This window comes from Aphelocoma coerulescens (genome assembly GCF_041296385.1).
Source record: "Aphelocoma coerulescens isolate FSJ_1873_10779 chromosome Z unlocalized genomic scaffold, UR_Acoe_1.0 ChrZ, whole genome shotgun sequence".
NCBI classification, from domain to species: domain Eukaryota; kingdom Metazoa; phylum Chordata; class Aves; order Passeriformes; family Corvidae; genus Aphelocoma; species Aphelocoma coerulescens.
Window position 1 is genome coordinate 63,822,430 of NW_027184085.1, and position 22,664 is coordinate 63,845,093.

General features: G+C 39.7%; 1 protein-coding gene across 9 annotated transcripts in view; it reads left to right on the plus strand.

Moving 5' to 3' along the window:
* ARB2A (ARB2 cotranscriptional regulator A) overlaps positions 1-22,664 on the plus strand; it is a 262,147-nt gene that overhangs the window by 194,276 nt on the left and 45,207 nt on the right. The window lies entirely within an intron of this gene.

The window sequence follows — 22,664 nt, forward strand, 5'->3', positions numbered from 1 at the left end:
GCTAGAAGGAAGGGATGTCGCCCGGAGGGATTTTGAGAGATGGGCCTGCAAAAGAGACATGGATCCCATAAAGTTTCACAAGGCCAAGTGCAAGTCCTGCTACATGGGTCAGGGCAATCCCAAGCACAAATACCGGCCGTGCAGGCAGTCAATTGGCAGCAGCTCTGAGAAGAATGATATGCAGTTGTTGGTTGACAAAAAACGCAACATGACCCAACAGTGTGCACTTCCAGCCCAGAAAGAGAACCGTATCCTGGGCTGCATCAAATGCATGACCAGCAGGTCAAGGTGATTGGTTCTGCCCCTCCTCTCTGCTTTGGTGAGACCTCATGTGACTGACTGCATCCAGCTCTGGGGTGCTCAGCACAAGATAGATGTAGTCCCACTGGACCAAATCCAGAGGAGCCACAAAGATGCTCAGAGGGGTGGAGGACATCTCCCATGAAGATTAGAGTGAAAGAGTTGTTCAGCCTGGAGAAGAAAGTGCTCTGGGGGCCCTTGGAGCACCTTCTAATATCTAAAGGTGCTACAAGAGAACTGGTGAGGGGCTTTTGACAAGGGCATGAAGTGACAGGACAACAGGGGAATGGCTTCAAACTGGCAGAGGGCAGTTTTAGATTAGAAAAGACAGGAAAGAAACTCTTCCCTGTGAGGATGGTGAGGCACTGGCACAGGTTGCCCAGAGAAGTTGTGGATGCCCCATCCCTGCAAGTGTTCAAGATCAAGTTTAATGGGGCTTTGAGCAACCTGGTCTACTGGAAGTTTGCTCAAACTCCCATGAGAGGGGGATTGGAACTTCTAAGACTCCTATCTTTACTCTCTTCACTTTCAGCCCTAGTTAAGATCCTCTGTTAGACTTGAGGTTATCTTCTGTCTCAGTCTTAACCTACCTTCCTAATGGAATCAAACGAAAATACATCTCTTCTGTCTCAGAGGAGATGGATCCATCTCCCATCTAAGACATAAGAAAATGTAGGATGGAGAAAGATGAAGACTATAAAGTAGTCTGTACATTGAAGATTGTCACATAAAATGGAGTAAGGGTGGGAGTATTACTGGTTAGGAGACTGGACATCACTTGGAATTTGACGCAGACAGTGGAATAGATGCTTTAATGACAGGTTGCACTGCATTACTGCTAACAGTAGTTGTAGTTCATGCTGTGTCTCTGAGACCTTACAACATTTCTCCTAGTTCTGGAGCAGGGAGTTCAAAAGGCCTTGGGAAGTCATCCTACTGGAGCAACTACTGGGGAAGAAGAGCTGAAAGTAGGCATGGGAAAAGCAGATCCATGGATCTGCATTCATCTGTGATGCTGTTCAGGAATTAAATCACTTTGATTTCAGGATAGTGGCCTGAACTTCACCCAAAGATAGGTATTGTGGTAAATTTTGTCGGGAAAACATGGCCTTTGTTTTCCTCAATCCTGTTTGTATTCCTTAGCCCATGTGTTTCTGCCAGTGAAAGCTTGTTATTTAGGAGAGAAGATTAAACTTTGCAGTATTTTGCCAAAGTGGATATGCACCAACACTCATTTAAAGTAATCAAGTGAAGATGTTGTAACATTAGTAAAATGAATTGCCTAATCAAATCTTTTTAAAGCCTTCCTAGTTGGCCCCCAAAATCACTAGTTATTCTGTTAACAGTTGCAGCCAATGTAGTTAAAACATTATGAAATAAGGAAATTATGACATTAAACGACAAACAATGGAATGAAACACTGACAGTAATCAAGAAAAGTTCTATTCACAGAACAGCCTAGACTTGAATATGTCTATCTAAATAAGAGAAAAAGTGCAAGAATTAATTCATACAGCTGAATAAAGTGGCTGGTAGAAGAAAAACAAACTTAATTTTGGGGGACAGGTATGATGTGTGCTGGTGGTGCTCTTGAGTGAGTCTTCAGATAGTATTTCCTAGTACCAAACATCAAGCTTGAACTCTGTATTATATATCAAGCATTTAATTACATTTAGGTAAGCCAACCACAGATTTTTTTTTTTTTTAATTTGAATTTTAAAAATATCATTAATATAATTTCTAACAGAGTACTGCAGGTTTGGGGGGGTTTTACAGATAAATAAATAGACAGGGGAAAAAAGACTGGATGGAATGGTTGAGGTGGGAAAGAACCTCTGGAGGTCATCAAGATTATCTTGCTCAGGCCAGGCCACCTGGACCAAGTAGTCCAAGGCTATGTCCAGCCTTCCATAGGACCTATTACCTGTCAGTAAAGAAATCATGATAATGGTAATTCATATCCATGTAAGATTGTGCAGTTTTTGCTGGCATACTTGCCTAAGTTTCAAAAGACCACACAGAATCATTCCATAGCCATGTGGTGTGTAACCATGATGGTTGTGTAGGATGCAGGTCTGTACATGAGTGACTATGGAGTGGTAGTTTTCCAGGTAAGGTAGTCACCTTTTTGTGTGTCAGCACCAAAAGCAGGTCCGTCATCTTGCAGAAAGTGGTTGTTTTCTTGCTTTGTCTTTTCAAATCCTTCTAACTGAAAAAAGGGAGGAGGGCCTGATTGTGGTTTCTGACAAAGTTTGTCTCAACAGAGAGCGGGGTTGTCATCCATTGAGCCTCACAGTAAAAGCACAGCATTTCCAGATGTGTTGAACTCATAATATGTACTAAGGTGCTTTTTGATACTTTTTTCTGTGTACATATGAAACTTGCAGACCAAAGCAGATGAAAGATGAGATTCTGCAGACCTCACTGAAAAATAAGTTGAGTCCTTGGCATAGCTTGATTTAATATCAAGAAAGATTATGGTACTAAAGAGTCCCCTCTAAACTACTGCTTTGTGTTGATTAATAAAATAGCATCAATAATACTCTGTGGCACGATAGTAAATTTAAGTAAAATTATTCTGGACTTTTAGATCTGCTTAAAAACACCAGTCCAAGAAACTGACCACATCACTTGAACAGCAAGCCCTTCCCTGGCAGAGCAGGTGTGCAGCCTGTGGCCCCACACACAAGTGCTAATCAGGTAGAGATCTTGTTGCAAAGCTTGTGTTAATACCAGGGAAACAATGAATTATCCATTAGATTATGGCAGTGGTAGTTTCTGTTGGCTTTATCTAACAGGTTACTCCTGCCTGCTGTTTCAAGAGTTCAGTTGTGTATTTCCTCAGAAAAGCCTATCTGCAGATGCCCCCCATGCTGAGCAGATCCTGGGGTTCAAACAGGAGGCTCTCCAGCGAGGTCAGATGGACTCTCCAACACCACAGGATCTGTGTGCAGGGGTAGTTGCATTAGTGAGGCTTGTGACAGCTCTGGGGAAGGATCGACTTACTTCTTTATGCTTTTTTTCCTCAGCTGTATTTGCACCACACTACAGTTCCACTCTTACACATTTATGTATCTTGCTCATAACAAACAAGGCAGAAGCAACCATAAATTGTATCAAGTGCAGCGACAATACCTGGCTTGTACTCTTAATAGCTTTTAGCCCAGTTTACCAATGCTTCTCTTTTTTTTGTTCACTCTTCAATCAATTTTATGTGGACTCTTCTGGGCTGTTTTCTGATACTAGTGTTTCATGACCAGGGATAGGCATCAAGCAGTACAAGATATAGGAACAAAACCATGCACTTCTTAAAATAAAGCAATTAAGCAATTTTTTCATTCTGTTAAAAATGTTATTTTTGCATTCACTAGTCATTCATGGGTATTAATATTACATTAATCAGTGTTTACTGTAAAGCTCTTTGCATTTTATGTCTTCACGTGCATGTAGTTCTGTCAATAAAAACTTTGGATTTCAGGAGGAAAGATAAAATGGTGATGCTTTTTTGTCAAGGTGGCAAGTTCCTGTATCTAGCTGCATGTTAATTTAAGGTATTTGCAAGATTAATACACAAGTGGAGGAGTTCAGGAATCTGCAGTGTGAATCTTGCTTCATCACCCATGTTAACATTCCCATCTGCTGCTAAAACTGGTCCTGCACTTCCATTTTTGCTGCCATACTTTGTCGGGGACTGGAAATCATTACAGTAACTTTGAGGCATCAGACTTTCTTAGCCACAGCTCTGGCAGTTGCTGCACTAAGTCCAACTTTAACTTACGTCTTCTTAGCATGGGAGTAAGTAGCTTTTTCCCTGTTTCTGATTCTTCAAAGGAGCTCTGCTTTTATACTCCTGCTCAGTCTCAGGTGTTGCAGACAGCTTTTCATTTCATGTATAAACCTAGCTGGATGTGAGCTCCTATGTTGTGCTCAGAGTAGCTTAGCTCTACAGTGCTTTGGAAAGGACAAAGTTTATAGAGACCTGTTGAATAATATTGCAGAATCTGTTCCGGAGTGCCAGAGCATCAAAAGTAAATATGAAAATGTGAATTTGAAAGCATTGACTTCAATTGCCACATGTTGCTTGTGTCAGAGAGTTCAATAACACTCATTCATTTACCATTCTACAAAATAGTTACATGTACTTGAGGCACTACTGATATTGGAGAAAGAGTTTCATCAAAAATTATTCTTGTACTCAAACATATCTATTTATCATAGCAATTTTTTGGAGTAGAGTGAGCTAGTTAGTTGTTGTCTTAGAGTCCCTGAGGCTGTCTTTGTGGTAATAATGAATAATTTAAATTATTACAGTCAGATATTTCCTATGAAGCTTTTGACAGCTATTAGACTGCTGTGACTGTTGCTTCTGATACTACTTAATGCTATCTCATTAGTGCATTATGTATCCATATCCATCTGCACGTTGGCAGGTCTTACTCCAATGCGTGATTACAAACTCTTCTAGAACCCAACCCTGTAAGGAGGTATTCCCTGAGAGATATCCTCCAAAATTCAATAGCAGTAATTTTTATTTGTATTGACATAAAATCCAAAAGATTTTTCACATTTCAGTTTTCGTTTTCTGTTAGAATCCAGATTCAGATTTGGATTTAGATTTGAATTGGTTAGAATTTTTCAAAAAGTTCCGTTTCAGTAGAAAACTTTTCTTTTTTCACAAATGTATGTCGTTTAGGTGGGGAAGGATATTTAGATCACTTATTGTCCACTTTTAGATACAGGTCTTTAACCTTTGACCAGGTGTTATATTGAAATTTAAAACTTTAATTTGGTGAAAATGTTTCTTCTAGTAAGTCATTCAGCCCTGGCTCAAAGGATGCAAGACATGGGGAATCCATTGCTCCTTTCCCTTTATAATTTGCAAACTGCTCATTTCTGGTTTGGCTTTGTCTGGTTTCAGGTTCCAACCATTAGTTCTTGTGCATTTTCTACCCCAAGTTAAAGAACCGTTTGGTAAATTGCTTTTTCTCCCTGTGAGTTACATACTGGCATCAAGTCAACACACCATTTTCTTTTGAGAAATGTAATAGATTGAGTTCTTTAAGTCTCAGTGCAAGTTAATTTCTCCAGGTTTCAAATGTTTTCATACATTTCTCTGTGGCATCTCCAGTCGTTCAACTTCTTTGAGATAGACCTGTCTTCATCTTAGTAATGTAATATCAAATCTTTTCTACCTGATTCTCTCCCATTTCATTAGGCAGCAGTTACATTTGACCCTTTTATCACCCTACTACAAAGAGTCAGTTTGGGAGGAACTTTCCCTTTCTAGAGCTGCTGCTCTTCATCTTGGTTTTAAATTAGCATTAGGAAGCATTGCAGGTAGCTTTTTTAGAAAAAGAAACCAAAAAAATACACTAACTTGAAAAAAAAAAAAAAAAGGCCATCACCTTTCTTAACAACCATTCCATTCTTCTTCTCATTTACAAGTTTTACCAGCAGTAAATTTGTATATATTTCCTGTGTGGTTGAATAGCCATAGGACACTCCAGCAATAACATCTCTATTCAACAGTGGTTTCTCTATGATAGCTGCATTTGCAGATTACTTACTCTGCAAGTTCTTAGAAATGTGGAATAGTCCTGACTTTCAACCCCTTTTCATGAGTAAACAATTCTAGAGTTGTTCCATTTGTCCTCTCATGAATTTATGAAACAATTTCTGCCTAAGTTGAAGTTTTAGTTAAGTAATGAAGTTGTCATTAAGTTTCTCCAACTATTGTGGTAGTAGTTTACAGCATAGAAGAAGAAATGAGGAATGTGTCTTCCGAGTAAAAGGAAGACAATTTTAATGTCTCTCTTGAAAGACAAGTGGGAGTAACTCACATGTTGGACACAGTACCTGGAATCAAACAGCTGGCAAAACAGCAGTCATCACCAATCAACCAGAGTAGGTAAGGGCCTCCAGTGTAGTGATAGTCCAGAAGTTTCATGGGAAGCCTGGGAAGAGCAAAATTTAGTTGCTGAAAACAAAAGGGAGATAAAGCACACTTACTAAAAATGCTTAGCAAAGGTGACATAACTTTTCCTCCTGCTCAGAATGTCTCAAGGAATAAATGAATTGCCTGACAAAAAATGGAGTATACTCTCTTTGCATATAAGTCCTTATCAGCTAACATGCTAATTTATCAAAGAATGAAACTGAGTTTATTTGTGTAGGAGTTATTTTCCAGTAAGTTGCATTGGCTTGAATTAATTACATTTGTGTACCTTAATTCCTCATTAGTAGACTCCAGTATCACAGCATTGTGGTTCTCAAAGGGATTTTTAGTATGCATCAGCCTCATCCCCCAGCCCAGAGCAGGAGCAAATGTTCTTACATTACTTCCTGACAGGTGCTTGTCTTCTTGGTTCTTTCCTTTGTGTTGTGTAACGACACACCCTCTCTGGGCAGTCTCTTCCAAACTTCCAGTTTTAGTTACCCATTCTTCCCTGGTGCGAGTGTACAGCCTCAGGAACAGCTGAGTAAGCACCAGTCACCCTCAAAAAATAGACACTGTTCTTCATGCCCATAGAACTTAGGGTAGGAATTTATGGACCTAGATAATCCATTTTGCCTTTATTTTTCTTGAGATTTATGTGAGGCTACCTATGCAAATAGTTTTCTCTGAAATTTTGGATTAGGATTTTCCCATCTTCTGTACCTTCTCTGGTACTTTAAGCATTATTTTAAATGAACATCAGTAGCCAGTTAACTGATTTATGGCTCTTGAGTACAAACTCTGCAAGCCTGCCAATTCAGAAATATTTATCCCTGAGAAGATATTGATGAGCAGCAAAACAGAATGTACTTCATCAAACAATCTTTTTTTTCCCAAATAGGGAACAGAAGCATATATTGAACAATTTTCTTCTGCATTTAGTTATTTACTGTTATTTACGGTTTCATCAGCTCCATCTGAAAACTGATGCATTTTTGCATTTGTTGCTTGTATATTTTGCTAAGTTTGCCAGCCATACATTGTTTTTACTAAGATAACTTTAGCTTTCTTTATCATATTTTGCTGATTTTCATTTTTTTATATTTCTTAACTGATTTCACTCTTTTGCTAAACCAGGAGGACTAATGCTGTTAGGTGTTTTTTGTCATCCAACAACTTTGTAAAAATACCATTAATTCATTTATGTTTAAATATCACATCTTGATTAAATTTACCAATCTTATTCCTACTTTGAAGAAAAAAATACCCTTTTTGAAGCTCCAAGCTTCAAAATGTGTGTTGCCAGCAGATGCTTCTCTCTGTTCAGTTCCACCAATGTCACCAGGCCCCAGACATTTGTCTTTATCCAATCAAAACACTGCCCAAAATGGTAAAGTCGTGGAAGGTATTACACGTTTTTGTCTATGAGCATTGTTCATTGTTTTTAGAAACTCTTAATACTTGTGACCACCAATGTCCATCTCCTGAACTTACACTTTTCAGGGTGAGGAAACTCTCCATGAATTGCAGAGGTGTGCCTATGGACAAACTTAGTCCGTTCACTGTTTTGCCATGGTTGTCTGTCACAAAGCTATTCACCAGCATCTTCTACTGGGCTTATTTAGTGTACTAATTTACGTGCACCATAGAGCCAAGATCAGATTTATCAGTATTGTTAATAATAGGACTCCACATCCTTATCACTTCTGTGCACTTGAATCAACTGAAGTAATAAGGTAGTAATGTAGTAAGGTAAGCCTAGGTAATAAGCAGACTTTTTAATAGTCCAGGCATACAAATTATGCTATCATAGTACAGGTATCAGTAATGCCAATTGTATCAAATTGGGGTTCATGGCTATGGTTAGACAACAAACAAGAATTGGAAAAAGTAGCAGTGGCATAGCATTAATTTCATCATTCCTTTTCTTTTTATTTGCCAGATAAATTTATTTGCAGCACATGGAGGTTAAATTTATATTATATTTGCCTTCTTAGCACCCTGCCCTCAAACTACTAATGTAACAGTTTTCTGACTGCTCCATCTAGTTCTCAGCTGAGAGGATTGGTTTACCAACCTGTGAGATAACCAAAACATGAGAAACATCAAGTTCCACAATGCCATTTTTAGAAACCCTTTGCACAGTGTATTTGCACTTTAAACTTCCTCCCATCTAGGAACATTTGGGACGCCAAATTTTCTGTAGAAAGGACTTGTCATTTTCTGATAACCTGCATCAGCAACTAATCTTGTCATGCTGATGTACAGGGACAGTTAAGAGACTTGTTTTAAAAGCATCGTGATTGTTAAATAGTTAATAATAATAAAAGCAAAAGCAAACAAGTGCTAAGAATTCAAATTCTGTTTGGCTAGATAGTGTTAAGAACAAGGCTAATTTAAGCAGGCATGTTATATTCTTATATTACAACATGCAAACCATACCCTATGAAATAATTATCATATATATCTTAATATTATGAACAATTATGTATTCCAATAAATAATTTAATGAACCACATTTAATAAGCAGCATTTTTTAATCTATATTCCAATTTGTATGTGAAAGACATTTCCCCACACATTAATTCTTTTATTTCAGATAGGTTTGCAAGACATACCTACAACAGCTTAACAGAGAAATAATCCACACAGTTAATAGAGTAAACCATTTTAGATTATTTTTGTTACTACTGCTGTGATCGTCAGTTTGAAGACAAATGTCATGTACTTTCAAACAAACATAGTTAAGTGCCCATCATTGCATTTAAGAAAAAAAGTTGTGCAAATGAGGCAATGTGTTCTTACCACTTTATCTGAGATTTTTATGTTAATATATTGTTTGAAATTATGCACATTATAAAATATAAAATGCACACAATACAGTTCGTAACATATATAAATAAACACCACATCCATTTGAAATCTGAAGGCCAATTTTGACTCTTAGATGCTTAAACGATGATCTGTTTGAATCTGGCAGACCTTAGCTGTGACTTTGCCTTGCTGGGCAAGGCAGGTCGTCTTTTATTACTGTCTTTGCCTCTAGATGATCAGTGCTATTATGTTGGAGTTTAAACTATATCCTGAACTGGATGTTAAACTGGAAGGGATTTGCGTGGAAGGGAGCTTTCCTCCCTGAAGGTGTGCATGCCGTGACTGCTCCAACAGGATTTTTCCACTGCAGCTGTACATGCAATACAAACAAATGGAAATATAAATATATTTCAAAACACTTGTGCTGCAGAAGCAGGCATCATTTTTTGATTCCAGAGGAACTGACCTTCAAGGACTCATCCTTAACTCTGAATAGTTACATTTGAATGTTTATTATTTGGTTAATTTGGGGACACAGTTCTAGACATCTGTTTATGCAGCTTGGTCCATTCAGTGAAATATATTCCCTTTTCCACAAAGGAAACCTCCCACAAAATCCCTTCAGATTAAACAAACACATGTAAAATAATGGCTGAAGTACAGTGTCCAACAGTACTATGTTGGACACTGGTAACAGTATGTGTCAGAGCTGTGAGATGAGATTTGGGTTGTTTCAGGACTATTCTGGATGTTTATGATTTTGACAATTTCCTGCTACTGACTACAGAATTTATACTCACATTAGGTGTACCTTGCAAATTCAGCACAACTTAAAAATCTTGCAGATTCCTTTTGGCTGCTAGGCACCTGATTCGGCTGCCACTGAATTTTCCCTGTGATTTTGGTGGGTCTATCTTTAGTTCTTGTCCCAACAGACCACTATTTTAAACCAAATGCCAAGTGTGAACTAATGACAAATTTTTAAGAGTGTTCTTTTCTTCTTCCTGGATGAAACACACTAAACATTTGTGTCATACTCTGTCTGATACCATTCTTTCCTTACTCTTATAAGCACACACCTCCTCTCCTCCAGGAAAGTATCAGCTTCTCATAAAAATCTGCGTGCCTGTGCAGAGGAATGAGTGCAGCTTTGGAGAATAAGGACCTAAAAGAACACAAGAGGAACCCTGCACTGTTGACTGGCAATTGGTCAACTGCCTTTGAGATGGTGGTTTGGGACCCCATCTGCTGCCGTGGGAATTGAAGTTGTTTGTTGCTTCTGGTGTCAGTGGCCTAACCATTGCACTGTCTTATAGGTGAAGGCTCTCCCTTCCTCATCCATCTTAAAAAAGGAGTTGATTTCCACCTGTTTTTTTAAGGAACAGCATTCATTGCTTCCAGACTGCAGCATCAAGGCACTGCTAGTTTCCATGACTTCAGTCAGTCAGTCTGTCCTAGATTATTATTTTTACCAATGCCTTGTAAATGCCATGCATTTTTTGAAACAGTATATCATGGGATGGAGAAGCCTCACAAGTGAAGAGGCATGGTGTTCACTCAAGCTAAGAGTAGGATTTCTGGTACACTAAGCAGAGGAGGAGTCAGTGACAGATTAAAGGAGAGCCAAAATACTGTTTTTCAAATTCTGTCATCTCTGGGTGACAATGAAGAGAAACCACAAACATCCAGTGGAGATGGTACCAAAATGTGGTGGGCTTCCCCATCAGCCAAATGCCACAGGTTGTTCTCATTGAGGCAAATAAGCAAGACCATGCCTTAAACAAGGAGAGTAGATGCAATGGGGTCATTAATACCAGTATACCCAGCCTGTGAGAAATGTGGGTTAACTGGAAAACAGATACCACTGGGGAATCCATCATGTTGCATGATGTCAGTAGAAAATACACACATAATCCGGGCAATGTCAGCTCCCTTTATCTCTATATGTCCTTGTGTCTTTCTTCCAAAGCAGCTCAGGGCTCAGCAGAGAAATGAGGACTTTTTCTTTTATTTTGTGTTTTGATCATGAAATTTATGTTTCATTAAAGTTTTAGAAATTCCAGGTGAAATAGAAGTGTGAGCATTTTTATCACCTCCTGTCAGACTGTCTCACTTTAGGAGAACTCTGCTACACGATATGGGCAAGTCCCTGGTTTCTGCCAATTAGTGTCTTTACTAGAACTACATTTTTATTTGTGTGGTTTTAGCTGTATTCACAGCTTGTAGTTTGCACCCACAGATAAATAATGTTATCTTCGTAACAGAGGTACAGTCAGTCCCAAGTGAATTGTTTTGTCATCATCCAAAGGTATTATCAACCAGGTAAAATTTATTCTTTGTAGAAATGAGGAAATAGAAATTGATTTTGAATAGTTATTCTTTGCATACGCAGGCTCTTTCACTACATATTGTGTTAATTCTGGTAGGATTTTTCTGTGCTACATTTCTTTTTCTAAACTCTTCCTCTGATTTCATGCCTGACTTTTTTTAATGCTACTAAATGATTTACTGAAGCTCTACAAGTGATATTTCATTCGCCAGGGAGACTGAGCTGAGTGCTGTCCCCAAATTCGATACAATATTATGTTAGAATTAATATGGATATTGATGCAAAATTAATGCAAATAGACTCCACATCTAATCCCACACTCCCTCACTCAAGTTCACTGGCAGCAACAGCAAGTTACTTCTTTGATTTCAGTGCTGGATATACAATATTTATGAGAGGTTGCACTTTACAGCTCTACTTTGGTTATCGTTATTCCAGTGCACATTAAAACAGTTTTTGGAACTGAATTTGTTTTGCTGTTGTCAGACCCCACTTAGACAAACCTGAGTTTGTGCTTTGGCATATTTAGCTTGTGGCTTAACCCAGTAAAAGCTACACCAGCAGCTTCCTAAAGGTACAGAATGTCATTAGCATTTTGCAGGTTGTACCTGTACAGGACACTGCTCAGAGTTATGAGTGCCTATGGTGTGCATGGCAGTATTTGACCATTTAATGTCTCACTTCTGCTTTATATGTCTGCAGAGTCTGGCTAGAGTGCACTGTTAGAATGTAATTGGTATAACTAACTATTATGAAAGATCAGGATAGAAGTCATCACCAGACTTCAAAGGTCTTAACAGATTGGTGGGCCAATGTGATGTGTGATAAAGACTGGTTTAAACTATTTTAATCCTCTTGCCCTGCTAGCTTCAGACTCATTGAAAATGTTGTTTTGATAGTCTTTGGCATGTAGATCATGTATGACAGTTGAGACATAGGCTTAGGTTTAAAATGTAGCTATTAAAATAAATTGGGCATTGTACAACCATTTTCAAGCAATCAGGCTTTTATGAGTTGCTTTCTGAAACCTAACTGTCCCCAGATAGTTTTGTTTATATTTTCACTAAACGTGAAAGCTCATACGGGTTAAGTGTGCAATTCAATGACAATTTACTTTATGGGGAAAAATCAATAGATATTCCTCTGTGATGTTTTGGTATGGGAGAGACAAATACCCAGCAAGAAAACTTGCCTATTCCTGGTGGGTTTGATCTTTTTTCCCCTTGGATTTGGCATTGCATCTCTCCCATCAGTGCCAATGTACATGGCTGAATTCCAGTCACGAAGCCTCTTTCCCAGGTGTCATGCAGTCACTTCTCCCAAAGCAATGAGCAGAGCAGAGGAGAGGTGTTTTCTCCTCATCACCTCATGGATACTTTGTCTTTGGAGAGCTATGGCTGTTTCCATGAGCAGCGCACAAGCAGACCTCCCTGGGTACGCTAGCAGAGGTGCTTCTGTGGCTTACAGCCTGCCTTTTGCTGCTCCAGCCTTCCACCCTGTGGTCCATCATAGTGTCTGAACACTGTAGATCTGGGGAGGAAAATGCTCAGAAGCATTTCAGCAAAGCAAAATAACATGCAGCAAGCTGCTTGTGTCCACCAAATCGAGCATGGGTGTAATTATCCTTTTAACCAAGATGCTTTAAAATAGACCAGGAGTGACTGAGAGGCAGTGAGAGCAGCCCAGTGATAGACTTAAAGTTCAACAGAGGGGAAAAAAATCATACAAGGATTTCACAAGCAATGACACTTGGATGGTATTTGGGAAATCTTTTTCTTTCAAGACTATCTTGCGATTTACTATGGGAGTAACACATCAAAGCTCCACTGACTTCAAAGCTTAGAACCACTTACAGCTTCCAGCTATTACTAAAACCTACCACTTCACCCTGCCAGCAGCTCATCTCAGCTGCCTCTTTAAGTTACACCCATCTACTTCCTGCCTTCTGATTTTGGGGAGGGGGAAAAAAAATAGCCAGAAAAACTTGTAAATTAAATATAGCTGTTCGCACTGAAGCAATGTCAAAGTCAGGGGAAAAAGGCAAATGAAGGCATTAAGACATTAAAGATTTAGTACAAACTCAGCAGTGATTTACATATGCACACTCTCATTTGGCTGACTCTAATAAAGCTGTCTGCTTTGAGGAAGTTCCCTGAGAGAGTGTTACCCCAGGGTACCAGCCCCTGAATGAGGTGTGCAATCTGTGTGGGCTGTTACTGAGGTCCAGATATTACCTGTAGCTTGACACAACCAGCAGTGCCATGGCACTCCAGGATATCTTCACATATTCACATATATTCACACACAATGAAATTAGTTGCCATCCCTGTTCCATAGGGGCAGTCCACATCCACTGATCCGCAGAGACATCTGCTCATGTACCTCAAAACAGTGTGCCACTACGAGGCAATGATCACCATTTATTGCTGCAGTATTTTTGATTCTTTTGTATTAGCAGTAGAGATCTTGGAGGCAACATTTTTATATTGTATATTTTGGGAGTCCCTGACACAGTTGTAGTAGCACAGGGCTGTGCTACTTTCTCCAAATTGATAGAAGAAGGCTAAAATGTACCAGAGTGGTAATTTATTGTGGTGTTAATATTGTTCAACACTTAAAATTGGTACATTGTTATTTTCTGATTGGGAGATTTATACCTGGGTTTTTAAAATGGTACATTAATTTCTGAATACAATTTGTCTTGCAGATGACATATTAATAGGAAGTTAGGAATGACTGTGGTCTTTGTTTCGTATAAGAGTTTGTATATTTGGCACAGATCAATGACATACTCTAGAGCTAAATGCCATTAATCCACTTACAGACATTCACTGCAACAAAGAGAAATTACCATTGAAAGAGCCAATCATACATTAAGGGGAATTTCTCTGTTTCCTTGCATAGTCTTATATTTTGAAAATGCCTTTGCAAGTGTTTAAAGTTGATTTTATTTTTTCCTTTATTTCTTCCCTCTACAAGGAAGGATTTTGGCAGCAGTGGGAATGCTGGTGGCTTCTCCCAGGTGAGCTGGGACAGCAGAGATGGCTCCACGTGGTGCCAACCTGCTGTTTGTGGCCACAGTGTCCCATTAGGGGGGGTTGTCTTATCCTCAAACACACACACAAATTATGTGCTTCTGCATTAGACATGTGGCAGATCTCAGTACAGAAGTGGGAAGGCAGACAATAGGCTGTTTGCCTGGATGGTGCTTGCCACTGGATGTAAATAATTGAATTATTGTGTACCACAGTCAGTTGACAAAAAGAGTATTCTAAAAAGCTGATGTATGTAAAAAGTGTACAGGGACTTAATGTTAAATCTGTAATATATATATGGCTAGTGTATGTTCTCTATGAAGAACATGGCTCTGCTTTAAACTTGTAGAGGGGTTGATGGGAGCTGCCTGGCTGGCTGATGATGCAATCAAAAAGTAAGGTTATTTGTAATAATTACAGACACTCCATCAATACATTTATATATTTTGCTGTGTGATAGGTTTTCTTCTCTTCTTAATAAATGCATTTCTCTCAAATAAACTGTGCAGACCAGTAACAGCACAGTCATTTGAAGTTCATTGAAAATATAGGAGGACATCATGTCTTCTGTCTTTATGTTAAACTTGGTATATTAAGTTTCTCGCACAGCTTGCAGCATGGAGGTGTGATACACAGCTGTGGCAGGGCAGGCTAACCACATACAAATTCATGAAGTACTGCTGGATTAGCAGGAGCCAACAGGGTGTGCAAAAAGGCATGATTTCTGTAACTTTTCATTTATGACTTAATTAAAATAACAAGTTTGGATTTTGTTGTCTGTAAATAACAATGCACAAATCATCTGCAGAAGCTATTGTTTCATATGCTTACTTTCACAACATAAAGGTTCTATCAGTTAGCTGCAGTGCATACACAAGCAGAGCTTGTGGACTTGAAGTTACAGATCAAACATGTAAGGATACAACAAATTATTTTGGATTAGTGCAGAAAATTCAGGAAAGCATAGTGAATTCCTTAACTCACAGGTTTTTGTCTAAATTTCCCATTATTTTTCTTTATATATTCTTTGTCTTTTTAATATTTTGTTCCCTTCATGTTCAAAGATGGCAAGATTATGGAAGCAATAGGCACTGCAGCCTGCATTTAAATTTAGTTGTGATATGGCAGTGTGGAAAATGTTCCCCTGATGTCAGGCTGGCTTGATCCTCTGTCTACATTATTAAACCTCTTGAAACACCTCCATTATAGTGTTCACCTTGCTTGACTTCAAAGAGCAGTGAAGCTACGTAGAGCGAGTGAGCCGCAACTCTGCAGAGCGGGTTACCTGCGGTTACTTAGAAATGCTAATGCGCTCTCTGCTGTGTTTATGAAGTTATCTGTTTGCTGTTCTGCAATTCTAGAATCAAAATAATAAAATGACTGAGATAAACACAGAATCTAAAGATATTCTGTGATTTGAAGTAATTGCCATTCACCTTTTGAAACCTTTTCCACGCCCATCTCCATTCCCCCACCCCCACCAGCAAAAAGAGCCAAACAATTAATTAAATAGGTTATTTTGGGGGAAAGCAAAGTTGGCACTATTACTGAGGAACCCCTTGAGTGTGGTCTCACAGAGTCACTCAAGAAAAGGATGTGGATGAATGCCTGACTTATCACTGGATAGTTTATTGGGAACTAATCTGTTCAAAATGTTTGGACTAAACTAAAACCTGGCTTGCTCATCTGATGAAAAAGGTCAAAACAGAGAAGTAAGTGCCATGGTTTGTGTTAGGTGACACTATGCCCTGCTTGTCTAATTTGATTACACAGAGCCACTGAAGCCCCAGGCAAAGCTGATTTTAGCTATAATCAGCTTCTTAACCTTTTGAGAACTAACATAAACACTACCTACTAGTGGTTAATTATGTTGGTCTACTACATACAACAAAGTAGAAAGGTAAAAGTGTAGAACTGCAGTAACACATGTTGTGACAAGATCACTCCAGGGGATTACAACCCTCCATGTTTTATCTGTGCTCACTGATTTCTTTCTTAAAAATTAAAAATGGGCTGTGAGCAGGAGCATCAGTTTATCAGTTGCGGGCAGTATTGCCTGGTTGTGCTACTGCCTCATCTCAAATTTCTCTTACATACTGAAGGGATGACCTACTGTGGGTTGGACTGCTATAGTGGTGGATCTGCTATTTTTTAATTGTTTAGGATTATCTTTGTTCTAATTGCTTATTTGTATTTAAGCATGCGTGCTCCTTTCCTCTGTGATGAGCATCTTCCAGAAAGTTTTGTAATCTCTTTTGGCAGAAACACCATGTCCGTATGAGACACCTGTCTCTAGGTAAGATAAATGGGATATATTTTAGTTTCAGATTTTGCATATACATATATAGGCAAGAAGTAAAAATCTGCGGCACAAAAACTGGGCCTTTGCAGGATCCATATATCCTAGCTTCCTGTGTGTTTTGGTTCATACACGTCCTCTAGTTTGACAGAAAATTTGCATTTCCATGAACTTCAAACCTTTAGGAGATTTCCAAGCCAATGAGTTTTCAGTGTATTTTAATTTTTTCTGACCTGTGCTGATCCCTGGTGTTTATATAAGGAAGTCTTGATCTACTCATCTTAACACACTTGCTTCTCTTATATTCTTGCTACTTGGAGATAGCATGTTGCCTCTGGGTTTTCCACTCTGTAGAAAGTATGTCTGTTTTACTCTTTCTGTCCTACTGTTGTTGTCAGCAATGCATCATTCATCTCCAAAAGTTTGCTCAGAGTAGCACCCCTAATGACTTACCATTATGAGCAGCGTTAGCACGGGTGTTGCAGGGCAGCCTTAGGCTACTGCTGTACTCCCCTCTGTCTCAGTGGGGGTGTTGTGGTAACCCAAAAGGTTATTGTATTCCATACCTATCCGTCCGCAAAATTGTTACTGCCTCTTTGTGACCCTGCCGCCGGGGATGGAGGGGGCTGGGGTGGGGAAGGGTGTGGTTTCTGCCACTTGTAAAGTCTGCTGGGGCAGGCCTAGCGTGGTCTTTCGCAGCGTGGTTTTTGCCTCGCTGGCTTCTTGGTCTTGGCTTAGGCAGAGGCTTTTCCTTTCGGCTTCTCTTTTTGGGGTTTGGTTTTTTCCCTCGCCTCAGAGAGACTTCAGGTAGCAGTTTTGAGCTGCCTGGAGGCGAGTTGCATAGGTGCCTGCTCGCTGCTGCCGCACGGAGTAGGGGCGGCCCCGCTCCAGCTCGCCATCGGCAGCCAGCCGAGGAGAGGAGGCTACGGAGTCACCCCAGCCCAGACACATTGCCTTGCCTGCTCCTGTTGTCTCCTGCCGAGAGAAAGGCGGTGTCCCTCCGCAGGTTCTGGCCCTGACTGAGTTTCCAGCCCCCATCGGAGCATGCCAGCTGCCTTTCTCAGCAGAGCTTGGCTACTGCAGAGGTAAGCAGGGTGGTGAGGGAAGACTGACACCAGTTTTCCGTTTGTCCTTCAAACCATGCATTCAGGGACTTCCCATCATTTTTGGGTCTCTCTTTGTTCTGGGAGGGAGCCCACGAGGTTTAGCAGTTTTGTATCTGGTCATAATTTGCTATTATTTCTTGATTGTTGCTGTGTTCCTTGTTAGTAAACTTATCTTTTTTGTGTACATCTGCTCATATTCATAACTTATTTGTGGAAAGCAACTGGTTGAACTTCTAAAGGGAGGCACCTCATTCCAGAGTGTTGTCCTTCAAATTGTCTTAAACCAAGACAGGGGGCATTATGAAGCTGGACCACCAGGTCTCAGGGCCTTCAATGCCTTCAGCCCACCTGCTTCCCATGAAAATTGTAGTGAAGCACTGTGGTAGCAGATAGATTAGCAGGGATACAGTTACACCAGGGAGTTAGATTGGCCTTCACTTAATTCAAATATTTATTTTATTAACAAGGAATAATAATGACTGGAGTTAATAAAGTAATAATACAAAAAAAACCCTCACTACCGACACAACAACTACAATAAATAATAACACAACACTTGCACACATAAAAATCTCACTATACAAGGACATGCACAAGTTATTTACAAGGTCAGAGTTGGTTTCCTTTTCGTGCAGGCAACAGCTGTAAGGTTTACCTTACACATATTTATCCATGGCAAAAGTACAGTCTGTTGAGCAGAAATTGGGCCAACTACTAGCTTCTGAGCATCAGAGAGGTGGCAGGCTTTTTTGGCTGACTCTCTACAGGGATGTGAGTGGACTCCTGAGTTCTGGAGAGGAATAAGAAATCTCTTGAAATTTGCTGAGTGACTTGGTAATATGATCTTCATCTCAGGCCCCATGATTTTCTACAGGAAAGGGGTATGAGTAAAGAAACTGAGACTGACTGTGACCCCTTTGGGTTTCTTGCAAACTTTTTGGCATTTCAGTATCTGACTGTACAGGTTGTCTTGTGTTCTGATGGCTCTTCACAGCCTGGCAGCTGGGTGCACTGCTGGGTAACTTCTGGCTGTGCCCTGCATTTCCCTGTGGGAGACATGTTTTTCTGCAAGCACAAAGATAACCTCATCTCTGGGTTGCAAATAGATTTTTCTAAGGTTTCACATGGACTGTGTTTTGCCTCTACAGCCACCAAGTAACACTTTCTCTGACCTACTCTAACCATCCCCAACTCCTGCTTTTGATTCATAGAAGGAAAAAGAATTAATTTCAAATATTTATTGTGTAGATCACTGTGGCATTTGTTGCATTTCCTGAACTCATAGAAAATTTAATCTCTAGCCAAACTGGAGAGGGTTATTCTGCAGCAGTGGTCTTTTTTTTTTTTTTTACCTCTCCTCCGCAAAAAAGCAGTGGGATCACATTGTCTTCTGGTCCAGCTGACAAGTGTGAGAGGAAAAGAGGCATGCCTGCAAAACCTGTCAGTCTCCACATTTACAACTAGATGTTCTCAGGCTTCCTATTTCCTCAATACATTCCAGTTACAAGGAAGCCTTGTGCCAGTTTTCTGCCATGCGAGTACCTGTTTTGCTCCAGAATTATTATCTGGGGACTGTTCAAGTTCAACTAATTGCTGAATTGCTGTGTGTAGTAACAGGCAATGAACAGCAGTGATGCAACAGAGCAGTGTCTTTGCCTTCCAGAAGGAAACTTTGGTACCCCTTGCACAGTAGTTAATTTCTGGAGTATATGGCACAAGCACTGGAGTTTGGCTGTGTCTTAATGAGTTGGGTAACTCTGTGGTTGCTCACAAAGGAAATGAGGAAACTCTGTTTTGGAATATATTCAGAAGCAAGGGAAAACAGTGCCGCACCATTACTGCTCATGTCTTGAGACTGGCAGCAGCTGTTTCCCAATCCTTCTTTGAGAATCAGCCTTTCTTTCCATCAGCCACCACAAGATGTGAAAGCACTGCTGCTCCTGACTGCTGAAATGGTCCATGTGCCTCACAGTACTGGGATAACAGCAATAGCGAATTTTGATCCCAACCTAGCAGAAGTGGGAACCTGAAGAACAGGAGTGAGGCTTGTGCAGGGATGAATTTTATCATGGGCTGCGCAGAGAGAATCACGGGAGTCAAGCAGTGTTTGCTTTTGCCCCCTGGAGAATAAATTTCCTTGCAGTGGCAGATACAGGATAAGTCAAAGATGATGCATGGCTGCAGAAAAGACAAACCTTTTACAGACATATCTAAATAAGCTTATAGCTTACAAAACTATTGGTGATGCTTCAGCCCAGAGCTGTTTGAAGGGCAGCATGGCCCATGGAAAAAGAGAACAACTAGAAAACCTGAAAAGGAAAGCAGCAAAAGTAATAAGCCTAGAAAATGTGGCCTTAAGAAAGGGTGAAAAGAAGAAAAAGTTTAATTTTTAAAAAGAGGACTGAGAGAAAAAAACATGGTGGAAATCACTGGGTTTGTGAGTGTTTCAAAGAGGAAAGGAATAGTCTGTTCTCTGCAGACCTGATAAATAGTAGAAAAAGGAATAAAAGTAAATCACACCAGGAAAAGCTTTAATTAGACACTAAGGAAAACTTTCTAATGGTGTATCTGTGGTTACTGCCTTCAGGTGCTCCATGGAGGAGGTGGTTAAGAGGAAATGGTTAAGAACACGGCAGACAGATGTTTGCCAAAAGGGATGTAGGGGCATTGGGTCCTGCTGTGAGCCATGCAGCATCTCTGTCACACCTGCTTGTTCCTGGCTGTATGAATGGGCAGAGAAAAAGAAAGCTAAGTGACTGAAAATCCAAATGACACAGATTGTCAGGTTCATAGTTTTTAAGCTGTTTTCACAATTTTGAACACATTCTTGCTGTGTTTTTTAAAGATAAGGTAAACACTGTACAATACAATCATGGAAAGCTGTTTAAGCAGTGTATAATAGAATTTTTTTTTTTATTATTGCAAATTTTTAGGTTTGCTTTCTGGCAGATGTGTTGGGTGACATTATCTATTATGTTTGTCCAGATGCAGAGAACTGACAGTTATTGGTAACAGTGTCCTCTCCAGTCTGACATACAATAGCAAAAGAAAGTCTGTTAGGAGATGTTAACCAGGAAGATCCTATCCCTTGTCATTGTTTTGATGTCTGGAGTGTCCCCAGTCAGGGAGTGAAACAAATACATCTCATTGCTGAGGTGGTCTGTCACTCACAGGGAATAACAAATAAGCCTTAGTAAAGTGTTTATGAACAGTACCTTTATGAATTTGTTGAATACATCTATACAACAAACAGCTTGAAATCTGGATGTCTTTGTGAATATGCTAACAAGAAAATTAAAATAAAAAAGGGACGCATGTAGTTTGTAATAAGTAAACAAACTGTTTGTACACCATAGTAAAACACAGAAGAGTAAAAATTGAAGTCTGCTTCTTCATGTTAACTCCAGAACATCTTAATGCAAATGATTTGCACTAAGTGAAATTAGTGAAATAAGTTGTGCTGCTCAGTTTGTTGCTGACCTTACAGCTTGTAAGTAATTCTTTGCTGAGAACACTACTACCTTTAACAGGCATTGTGTGGGCTGTGGCCAGCTTCATTTCCACTCTGTTCCAAGGAAAGAGAGGAGCAAAGTGCTCTTGCATTTGCAACACATTCCATGGAGTGGATTGGAATAATGATATTGCTAGGGGGAAAAATGCATAAACCAGATAAAAACAGTACCTTGGAAATCTTTTAATATTTTTTCCTTCCATGATGTCATATCCCCAAACTCCTGGAATTTTGGACAGTGGGGATGCTTTCATAAATGTGCAATGAGAAAATTGCCAGATTGAAGATTTCTTTATTCTTTCTGTCCAAAATCAGCAGCCATGCTTGAAAATAGTAGTTCTTAACAGAACATGGACTCTCAGTATGTGACTTTCAGGTGCAGGGGGCAGAGCATAGGCTTTTACTGCCAAAAAGCTGTTTTGGTTTGGGTTTTCTTATTGTGTTTGTGTCAAACTTTTTAAAGTTATGCTTTTATGTTTTAAGCTCCTTCCATGTTTCATTCTTCAAGGCTTGCCATGAAAGACATAAATAGCTGCAAAAAAATCCTGAAAGCCTGCAGATAATTTGAGAATATCTGAATCTATAATTTATTATTTGTATTGTATATAGACTAAGGAGATACTCAGTACACCGTGATGTGTTAATTCACTTGGAGAGAGGGTCATTTTCTTTCTTTTTCAAGATTAAATGAGAGAAGGCATTTTGGCCCTACAGGGTTTGTGTGTGGTTGCTTTGTTAATTCTGAATATGCATCCTTCACTCAGCCATGTGGAATTTAATGAATTAGTCCAGCAACTTTCTGAGTACACAGAGTTTATGTCAATGTTGGTATAACTGGGATATGAAGATCCTTAGTGCTTTTTTAGGAGATGTCTAGCATCTTCTTAAGTTTGACCATCAGTTTCTGTGCTAAGAGACTGGCGCAGGCAGCCCTCTCTTCTCCTTTTCTGAAGCTTCACTTAAATCACACAATCACAGAGATCACAGTGTACCTTGCTAGCTTTTTGGGGTGTCCTGAGTAATTTGCTTTGGTAGCAGAGTATAAGCTTTGCATGCAGTGACTCAAGCAAGAACAATAGCAGTTATGTTACTTTGAGTGTCATTCTTGCTCAGGGGCAGATGTCAGTCTTTTACATAGAAGCAGGCAGTTAAAGGGACTTTAATAAGCCTGAGGTAACAAAACAAACCAATTTAAGAGGTTTAACACCCTGATTTGAAGGCTGATTGCATGCAGTTTGCCTTGCTGCAGGAGACCCTGTGCACGGTCTCTACTGTGGTGTGGAGGTGCAGAAAAATGTAGAACAAGTCACAGACTTTCTATTTAGATGTCTTTTC